The following is a 9,781-nucleotide window of genomic DNA, read 5'->3' on the forward strand; positions in this document are numbered from 1 at the left end:
AATAAAAATTAAAAGTACAAAAAATAAATCGGGTGCTAAGATCTACTAACTAGATCCTAGTATCTACTTGCAATAAAAATAAATAATAAAAATTTAAAAAGTATAAAAATAAATTAGTACTAAGATCTACTAATTAGATCCTAGCATCTACGTGCAAAAAATAAATGATAGGAATTTAAAGTGCAGAAAAATAAATTTTGTATTAATTAAAATTAAAATTTAAGTACAAAAAATTTAAAAGAAATAATAAAATAAAATAAAAATAAAACTGTAACAAGGATCTGAAGTTGATCAGTCAAGCCTCATCGGAAAGATGGTTGATGACCTCTCCATCTTCCGTCGTACTCCATAGAGCGAACTGACTTTTCTTCTTCTTTTTCTTGGATCCCTAAAGCTATTTTATTTTTTTCATTATTTTCTATACTTTCTACTCAATTTTTTTGCTCCCCAAAGCTTATTCCCGAACCTTTTATTTATAAATAAATTTTTCATAATTTTTTGGAAGGAAAAGGAGTCCTAAAATCCTTAGAAATCGTATTAATCTTCTTAGGAATATTTCTGACTGTCGGATTAGCTTCGGACCATCCAGATCCACTCAAAAATCAGAGTTATAATCCTTATCAGGGTCGGATCAAATGTCAGCCGTTGGATCTGGGTTCTGATGAAGTTCTGACCGTCGGATCGCGTAAAAGAGTCCTATTCAAAGTTGGGAAAGATAACAGCCATTGAATCGTGTGATGGATTACTTCTGGGCCGTCGGATCACACAAAAGAGTCCTATTCAAAGTCGGCAACGAGTCTAAACCGTCGGATCTGGGTCTGATTGAATCTCAGCCATTGGATCATGCCCAGATCTTTCTCTCATTGTGAGCCGCGCCTGTGGACCGCATAACTATTTTTGTGGACCGCGCTCTGGCTCTGTGGACCGATCGATCGGTCCACCATACATCGAAGGCTATTTTCTTTGTTTTCTAGGGTATTTTGTCTTGATTTTTGCTCTGATTTTTATCTGAAAAATTAGAAAAAATATGTATTAAATTTTTTAAAAATTTCTTCATTTTGATTCTTAAATTGCTTAATTAAACTAACATCTATTTTTTTATAAATATATCTAATTTCATATTTTTTTCAAAATCACTTATTTTTTAAGAAAATTCAATAAATTCATGAACTTAGGGTTTCTAAGAAGATGTTAGCACCATAAATTATCAAAAATATCTTCAATAAATATAAAAATATACCACTTATCACATACAGTAAGAATGTAGGAGTATATTTGCATCGAATATGACCATTTACCGAGCACTTTGCTGTCAAGAGTAGCTCATGAAGGGTATGGGTATAAGTGTCCCTCAGATCTGAGATCATCATGGTGACTTGTAAGCAACTCACTGTACTTTAATATCAACTATCTGAGTTTCTAATTCAGTGATGGAAAGTTGCTGGATGCGTCAAGTATTTATCAAGTCGGTGTGTGAGTCAAGATGGAATTGATCCCTCTGAATTAGTAGGAAATATGCATCAGTGCATTTCAATTTAGTAAAATCTTGATCAGAGTAATCCATATGATGGATTTAAAAAGTTGAAATATAATATGATCGACTATATTAGGGTTGATAATCAAATACAAGATCACCTTGAATATTAGGGTCAAAGGAATGAATTATACGGTAACCATACGCCAATAGATTCTAGAATGTTGCTTTGCAATCTTCGACCTATCCGGATATTGGGTTCCATTGCTAGATGGTTAAATCGATTGGTATAGAAAGTTGTTTCTATGCTACCAGCTTAGATTCGAATCTATGAGTTTACACACATTAGAAGATTCAGCTAGATTTGATGGTTGAAGAGTCCAATTGGATTGTGACTCTGGTGAGGTGTCCCATTGGGACTGAGACTCTGGAGGAGAGTCCCACTGGACTGAGACTCTATTATTAATGAAGAATTAATTAGTAATTAGATTATTAATTAACTTAATTTGATTAAGCAAAGAGCATTGGATCAAGTCTAATTGAATTAGATTTAGTTTGACTTAGATTGGGTTTGATATGATCAAGCCTGATTGCAAGAAAAATTTGATTATGATTCGATCAGGATTTGGACTCAGTTAATTCTTAATTGGATTAAAAATTTATTGAAAAGATTGGACTCCTAATTAGATTAAATTTATTTCTATCAGTGGGTTCAAATCAGTTTTGATTTGGTTTAAAATTAATTTGAAAATGAAGATTCCAAGCCAACAGGGGCTATCTCTTTATCCTTGCGCCATCCTGGTCCTATCCACTTATTCTCAATGCCAAATTGGACTTGGCTTGAGATTTTTGGCATGATGAGAGAGAGACAGTAAGGGTGGGTAGCAAAGCATGATTAGTCATGATCTTATCTCTTGTCTAATTCGAATGTAATCCGAATTAGAGATAAGGAGATAAGAAAGAAAGAGCTTTTTCAAACATGGAAAGAAGGTTGGCACCTAGGGATTTTTTCCTAAATTTTATGGAGAGTTTTTGGGTATGAGAGACTCCTGATCTCCTCCTCACACCAAACACCCTTTTTTGAAAATTTTGGGATGCCCAAAATTTGTTTTGGCATGGACTCTTTGGCACCTTCTCCTTTTGACCCAAAACCCTAGCCCTTGTCTATAAAAAAAGGGGCTCCAATAGTGGATGCCCCATCTTGAATCTTTTGCTAGTTTATTTTTCCTCCAGAGCTCTTTCTCCTCTTCTCTTCTTCCTCTAGATATTCTCTTCCTTTGGAGCATCCAAGACTTTTGTTGAAGAAGGAAAAAATCAGCCTCAAAGATTCTTGCAAGCTAGCACTTCTAAGGAGCCTGATCTGTACTGATCTTTGTTTGGATGTTTTATAGAGATCGGACAACTTCGTGTGGCTGGGAGCAACCAGAAAGAGTGCTTATTCAAGTGTTGGACTAGCAGAGATCAATAGTATATAGTTCGGTAATGGTTTCTGAACTTATTTCATTGTTTTTGATAGATCTAAGGATTAGATCTAGATTGCAGTACCAATGCAAATTTTATTTTTAGATCTTATATGCATGTTAAATCATATTATAGGTCTTGGTATGATAGTCTAGATTAGATTTTATGCATGTAAATTAGATTAAATCATTTAATTTAATAGTTTCACTACATAAAATTTTAAAATTGCATGCATAATACTGCCTATGTTTCTTTCAAAGATAATGATCCATAGCCCTCACTAAGAAACTAATGTCTCACCAATGCACATAGAGTAGGGATATACGTGATTACCTCAAGTAAAAATACATAAAGGTGCAGGGAGTAGACTCCACATAAGATGTGGTGGGCCCGAGTCACTTAGCCAACTAAATACCGAAGCTTGTCTTTAGAAGATGGGGCTTAGGTATATGGCAGATTGACTTTAGTGCGAGTGAGAGTTTGTTAGATGTGTATCCTAAAAGTCAATTTTGACTGACACATACCTTTATCTAGGGGATGTTTTGTACTGGAAGGGCAATCTTGATAACCAATCATGTCATATGTATCCATGATTTGTCCTAAAAATTAATAAAGATGATTTTGTATATTCTTAAGGTGTTGAGAATTTGAGATATAGATCATTAGTGGTTAACTTCTAAATACTTTCAATTGAAGGATCATTATAGAGGATAGTGATCAATCCATTCAAGATCGATGCATGGATCACCTGCTTTTAGGATAGATGAGTCTCGAGTCTGAGGTATGGAGACACTGGGGTGAGATTGCAGATGGTTGTTAAAGAACAACTTGTACCGAACGTGACCAACATGAGAAACTATTTGGATATCTACTCACTCGTCAGTGATTTTCTCGATACTGTAGTGATATATCTGATCTTTTGACCGCGGTGCATTGGCTATTCATAGCAAGACTATTTAATTTGACTGCATATTTCTTTGGTCCCTAGTCATTCGGGTCTTTACGGTGTATGTTGGCTATTGTAGGTTCAGATTCGCTGTTTGATTCGCTGTTTGGAGTAGTTCTATGTGATTCGTAAGTCTGAGTTCAAAAAGTCTTGGGCCTGAGCAAGAGTGAATATTGAAAAATTTTTTTTACGGGATTCACAAATAAACTTGAGTCGAGCCAAATCTGATATATAACTGACGATGGAGTTTGATGAGTTCTACATAACCTCCATATAGTCGGGACTCACGATAAAAGAATTGTATCACGTGATAACTGAACCTAGAGATTCATCTTTTTTAGTTTATTGGATTGCCATTACATACTGCTAAATGTTATTGATGAATTATGAGAATTCACTAGGATCATTTTTGAATCAATGATTCTTATTGAGGTGAGTCGGAATCATTCCAGCTCATCGAAAGGAGTTTCGATGATATTATGATAAAGATCACGGTATGTCTCACTATCAGATAGAATATAACTTGAGGGGTCATATACAAAAAGAGTATGACCTGATCAATGGTTTAGATCATATTCAAATTATCAACCGGATTGAAGGTTTGAATTTTAGAAACTGCTAATTTGTAAGTGTTACAGTTTTGGCAGCTGCTAATTATTAGCGCAGGGACTTGATTGCAAGTGTTGTAATTTTATTGGAGCTGATTAAATTATGGATCCAGTCTTAATTAATTTAAATTAAATTAAATTTAATTAGATTTAATTTAATTTAATAATAATTAAGTTTAATTATCCAAATTAGATTTGGATTTCAAGCTTGATAGGATCATGTTTGACAGCCTTTCAAATTCGATTCGATTTGGACTCGATTTGAATCTGATTGAGATCTAATTTGAACCAAATCAACTATGACTCATAGAGCCTAGATTCTTTAAGACTCTCTTTCCTAATCTCATTCAGAAAGAAGAGAGGGCACGTGTGAAGATGTGCGCTCCTTCTTTGCATGCATAAAAAATAAAGGGGCGCCAATAGTTGGCACCCCACCTTATCTGGGACTCTCTTTCCTTTTGATTCATTCTTCCTATTTGAATTTGATTTAAAAGAGAAGGAAATTAAATCATTTCTCATCAGAAAAGGAGGCCATGCCTCAATTTTTTGCGCAACAAAATTTTTGAGAAAAGTGGGCGTGCGCTAGTTTGTGTGAGATTTCTTCTCTCCCTCATTGCTGGCCCTTCTCCTCTCTTTTCAAATATAGATAAGATTTAATTTAAATTAGATTTTATCTAATATGGTGTGTTAGGAAATAGATGATTTTTGTGCGACAAAAATCAAGTAAGAAAAAGGTGCATGGGCTAGAAAAAAAAAGAAGTTTTTTCATCGCACTATCTCTTTAAGGGATGCCTCCTTTTCTTTTTCCTTAACCTCCACGCCCCATGATCTAATAAGGTGAGATCTAGAGAGAGAAAGAGAAGAAGAAATATTCTTCTTTCCTTTTTGGTGATCTGGTTTAGATCCCGTCGGATTTGTGCGAAGGAGTTCGTGCAGCGTTCATCTTCTTTGAGATCTCAAAGAAAAGATTCAAATCTAAAGCTAAGGAGTGAGATCTGCAAGGTGCTAGTACATCGATGATCTCAATGCTTTGATCAGACATCTTCGTGTGGATACCAGTAGAGGTCGGGCACTTGCACAGCTACGATCGAAATCTCGAACATCTGTAAGATCTGAAGGTATGGAGATCTGATCTTCAATTTTATTTTTTTGATGACTATTTTTTTTAGATTTTAGATCAAGATCACATGTTCATGTCAAGATCCTAAGCATGATTTTCAGATCTAATTTGGTAAGTATATTAAAGTAAAAAGATTTTAATTTTTTTGCTTTTACTACATAAAATTTTTATAAAATTTTAAACTACATGTACGAAACCACAATGCTTTCTAATAGAAGTCACTCACCAATGCTCTCTTCCTTTAAAAATATTTCTACCAACTACAGATGAGTGAAGGACAGAGTCCTGCATCTCAGTAACTTTTAGAAGATCCTCATTGATCTCCTCAGCATTGGTGAAAAGGTTGAGGAGAAGACCAGAGTGTTAGTCTTGCTATCGTCACTTCTCCCTTCTTTTGAGTCCTTGGTGATTGCTTTTTTAGTGGAGAAGAGCATCATCAAGATGGATGAGGTAACTTTTGTACTTCTTCATAATGAGGTTCTCAAATGGAAAAATTGAGCTTCGAGTTTAGGTGGCAGCAGAAGATGAAGGGGAAGAGGATTGCAAGGTAGGCGGTCTAGGTCCAAGATGAGGGATTTTACTAAGATCAGATACTATAAGTGTGATGAGTTAGGGCATCGAGTCAAAGATCGGATGAAGGCTACTACAGCAACGGTGGTCCAAGATAGCAATTCAAAAGAAAGTGATGATGTTCTTCTGATGACTGATGAGGTATCTACTTCTTTCTTATAGTAGATTTTAGATTTTGCATGTTTGCATCATGTTTGTTATAGAGAAAAGAGAAGAGCTGTTTGACTCTCTAGAGAACAGTGAAAGTACTATTCATTTATCAGATGGATCGAGCTGTGCAATCAAGGGTATTGGGATTGTCAACTTACAAACTCATGGAGTAGTGAAGAAATTGTGCGAGATCTGATACATACCCAATATCAAGAGAAATCTAATTTTACTGAGCAGATTGGATTCAAACACCTATAGATGGAGAGCTAAAGATGGAATCAATAAAGTTTTATGCGGCAGTAGGATTGTGATGAAAGAAAAGAGGTATGGAGGATATTACCTCTTGGTAGGGAGCTCAGCATGAGGTAGAGCTTCAGGAGCCAATGGAAGCTCAGAGCAAGGTAGAGCTCTAGGTATAGATGGATTGGATACAAGATAAGAGACTCAAAAAAATAATAGTGTTGAAAAATATACCTCAAAAGCCAATCGTCAACCTATTGACGGTTGAGCAACCTTGTATTGTAATTGATTTATTAATAAATAAAATATATTGGTATTTTCATCATAAGTTTTCATCTTCTAATGAACTCCGTTGTTGTGATGAAGTTCTTAGGACTATTTAGGTTTGATAAAGAGAAAATTTATCGATTAGTCCTTAAAACTGTTCACGACCAAATGATAGATTGTTAATAAGTTCGATAGCTTCTATCGAGCAGAGGTTGCTGTAGGCCATATAGGTTGGTTGTCCTCTTAACCAAGGAGTGTGAAGATATTGGTATGGCATACAGGTGAGATGTAAGGATATATCATCATGGAATGTGACAAACTCCAGAGTATTCTACTGTCGAGAATGTCTCTGACGGGATATAGGTATAAGTGTCCCTTAGACTTGAGATCGCCTCAGTGACTTGCAAGCAACTCACTGTGCTTTGGTATTAGACTAACTGAATTTTTAATTTAGTGATGGAAGGCTTCTGGGCATAGTCAAGTACTTGCAAAGTCAGAGTGTGATCGAGATGGGATTGATCACTCCAAGAGTTGGAGAAGAATGAGTCGCTGTATTTCAATTTAGCAAAATCTTGGCCAAGATAATCCATCAGATGGATTTGATATTTTAAAATATAATGTGGACAATCTGATCAGAGTTGACAGTTGAACTCTGAGGTGTCGTATGAGCATTTTGGTCAAGGGGATGAATTAAAATTTTGGTCGAATGTGTAGAACAACATCCTTAGAACCCATCCTTAGAACCCATCCTAGATGTGAGTTGACAGTTGATTAAATTAAAATTTTAATTAAGTTAAGACCTATTTTAATTGGATTGATTTAGTTTTAATTTGATTTGGTTTGAGAAACCAGATTGGAACAAGACATAGATTGAATCCTAGTAAGACTAGGATTCCACCTTGCGCCAATTTAGCCCCCACGCCCACTCTCTCTTATCCCATGCCCACTCTCTCTTATTTTATGCGATAAAACTTCTCTCCCAGGTCTTCACACATGCCCAAAACTTTTCTCTCTTTCTCTCTTACATGGAAAGTGGTTGTGGATCAAGTCAAAGTAGGAATTAGTTTGGATTTCAAATTCTATGAGATAGAGTTTTAGGAAACCAAAACTCTTTCCTTATGGCACTAATTTTATCCAAATTTTTTTTGAGATTTTCATAGCTTTTATGGCACATAATATGCACCCTTTGCTGGTAGTCCACGCACAAAAAGAAAGAGAGGGCACCCAAGAGTTGGACGCCCCTTGTCTTACCATGTTTGGATAATCCTTGACTTGGTATTTGATCTAGACAAGGACTCTATCATATCTCTCTATTTAAAATAAATTTCTTCTTAAAATTTTTTTAAAAAATAGAGAAAATGGAGACCTTTGGGGCATGCAAAAATTAGGGAGAAAGAAGGTTGGGACGTGGAGATACAATAGACACAAGACTAGGTCTCTAGGTGAGAGAAAAGAGAAGAAGAAGAGGGTCTTCTTCTAGGGTTGCTGTGTTCACCTCTTCCCTTCCTCCATCTTAAGTTTTCTAAAAGTATCTTAGATCTAAAACTCCTTCTCCTACTTCTCATCCTTGGAAGAGTCCAAATCAAGAAGAATGAGATATCTGATCGACCATCGAAGAAAAATCAGTACCGTACTAGCATACTGTGCTGATTTCCTGGATCAGGACTTCTGATCATAATTCGTGGGCTCATGTGGATGACTCCTAGAGGCCGAACGCATGTGCAGCTTGCAACATCATCTCTCAAGCCCAGATCAGCAAAGTTAGAACATCTAACTTGCAAGGTAATAGATCTGATCTATTATATTTTACATACATTAGATGTAGTATAGAAACATGTTGATATGATCAACATGTAGTTCTTGCTCTTTATATTTTAATTTTTGATTTAATATCATGTAATAATCATATAATAAGATCTTAGATCTAGAGATTCTCTAATTTTATAAGATAAATTTTGATTTATTTTAGTCTTCAGCTGCCTGATCTTGAAAAAGTTTCAAGATCTAACCTTGAAATCCTAGATCTGGTTCCTTCAATTGGTATCAGAGCCTAGGTTGTTTATTATATGATTATTAATATATGCTTAGATTATTTTTTAGATTAGATCTAATTTATAATCTAATTATTAAATTTAAAATTAAAATTTTTAGATCAATTACGAACTGTAGGTTGTCCTGCTGTAAGGTTTACCCCTTACAGTGTAAAGGTTGTCCTAGTTCGTGTAGATCTATCTTTAATCATAAATTTATTAGATGTGATCTCGATTAAATTTATAATTTATTAGATTTAAAAGATATTTAAATTTAAAATAAAATTATTTTGTTAATAATTCTCACGTAAAGAACCATCATATATTTATCTGAAAAATTTATGCAGTTTAAAGTTGAAATTGTTTCAATTATATGAACCTGTTTAGATTAGATCTAAAGTAGTTTCATGCTTATTTCACTTGTATTTTGATTATGAATCAAACATGTAACTTGGTTGGTAGAACCATGTTGTAAAAATATTTTACAAATATGAAAATTATTTTCAAAAAGTCAAACCCCAACCCTCAGCCCAAAACTTAATTGAGAATTAAGAAGTTGTTTGATTAGGTTCTAGGATTGTGAATTGAGGAACCTAAGACACAAATCGTAACACATTGGGTTACTGGGTTAGTGGAAATTAGGTCCATTAATTGGGTTAGACCTAAGGTTAGATTAAAGATGGACTTAATTAGAGAATTGACTAAATCTAATCAATTATTATCTTAGATTAGGTCAAGGATTCTCTAGATCAATTACAATAGTTGTAGTTGGTCAAGTTCATGTCTTTAACGAGAACCAAATGGATTTGATTCTTGACTAAACGATCTAGCACGAACTATTAGGTTGATTTAATCGAAACTAATTAAACCAGTTGGTGTCTAAGGTAAACCAGATTGATGATTTTTAATTGGGAG

The sequence above is a fragment of the Elaeis guineensis genome, chromosome 4 (genome assembly GCF_000442705.2).
Source record: "Elaeis guineensis isolate ETL-2024a chromosome 4, EG11, whole genome shotgun sequence".
Taxonomy (NCBI): domain Eukaryota; kingdom Viridiplantae; phylum Streptophyta; class Magnoliopsida; order Arecales; family Arecaceae; genus Elaeis; species Elaeis guineensis.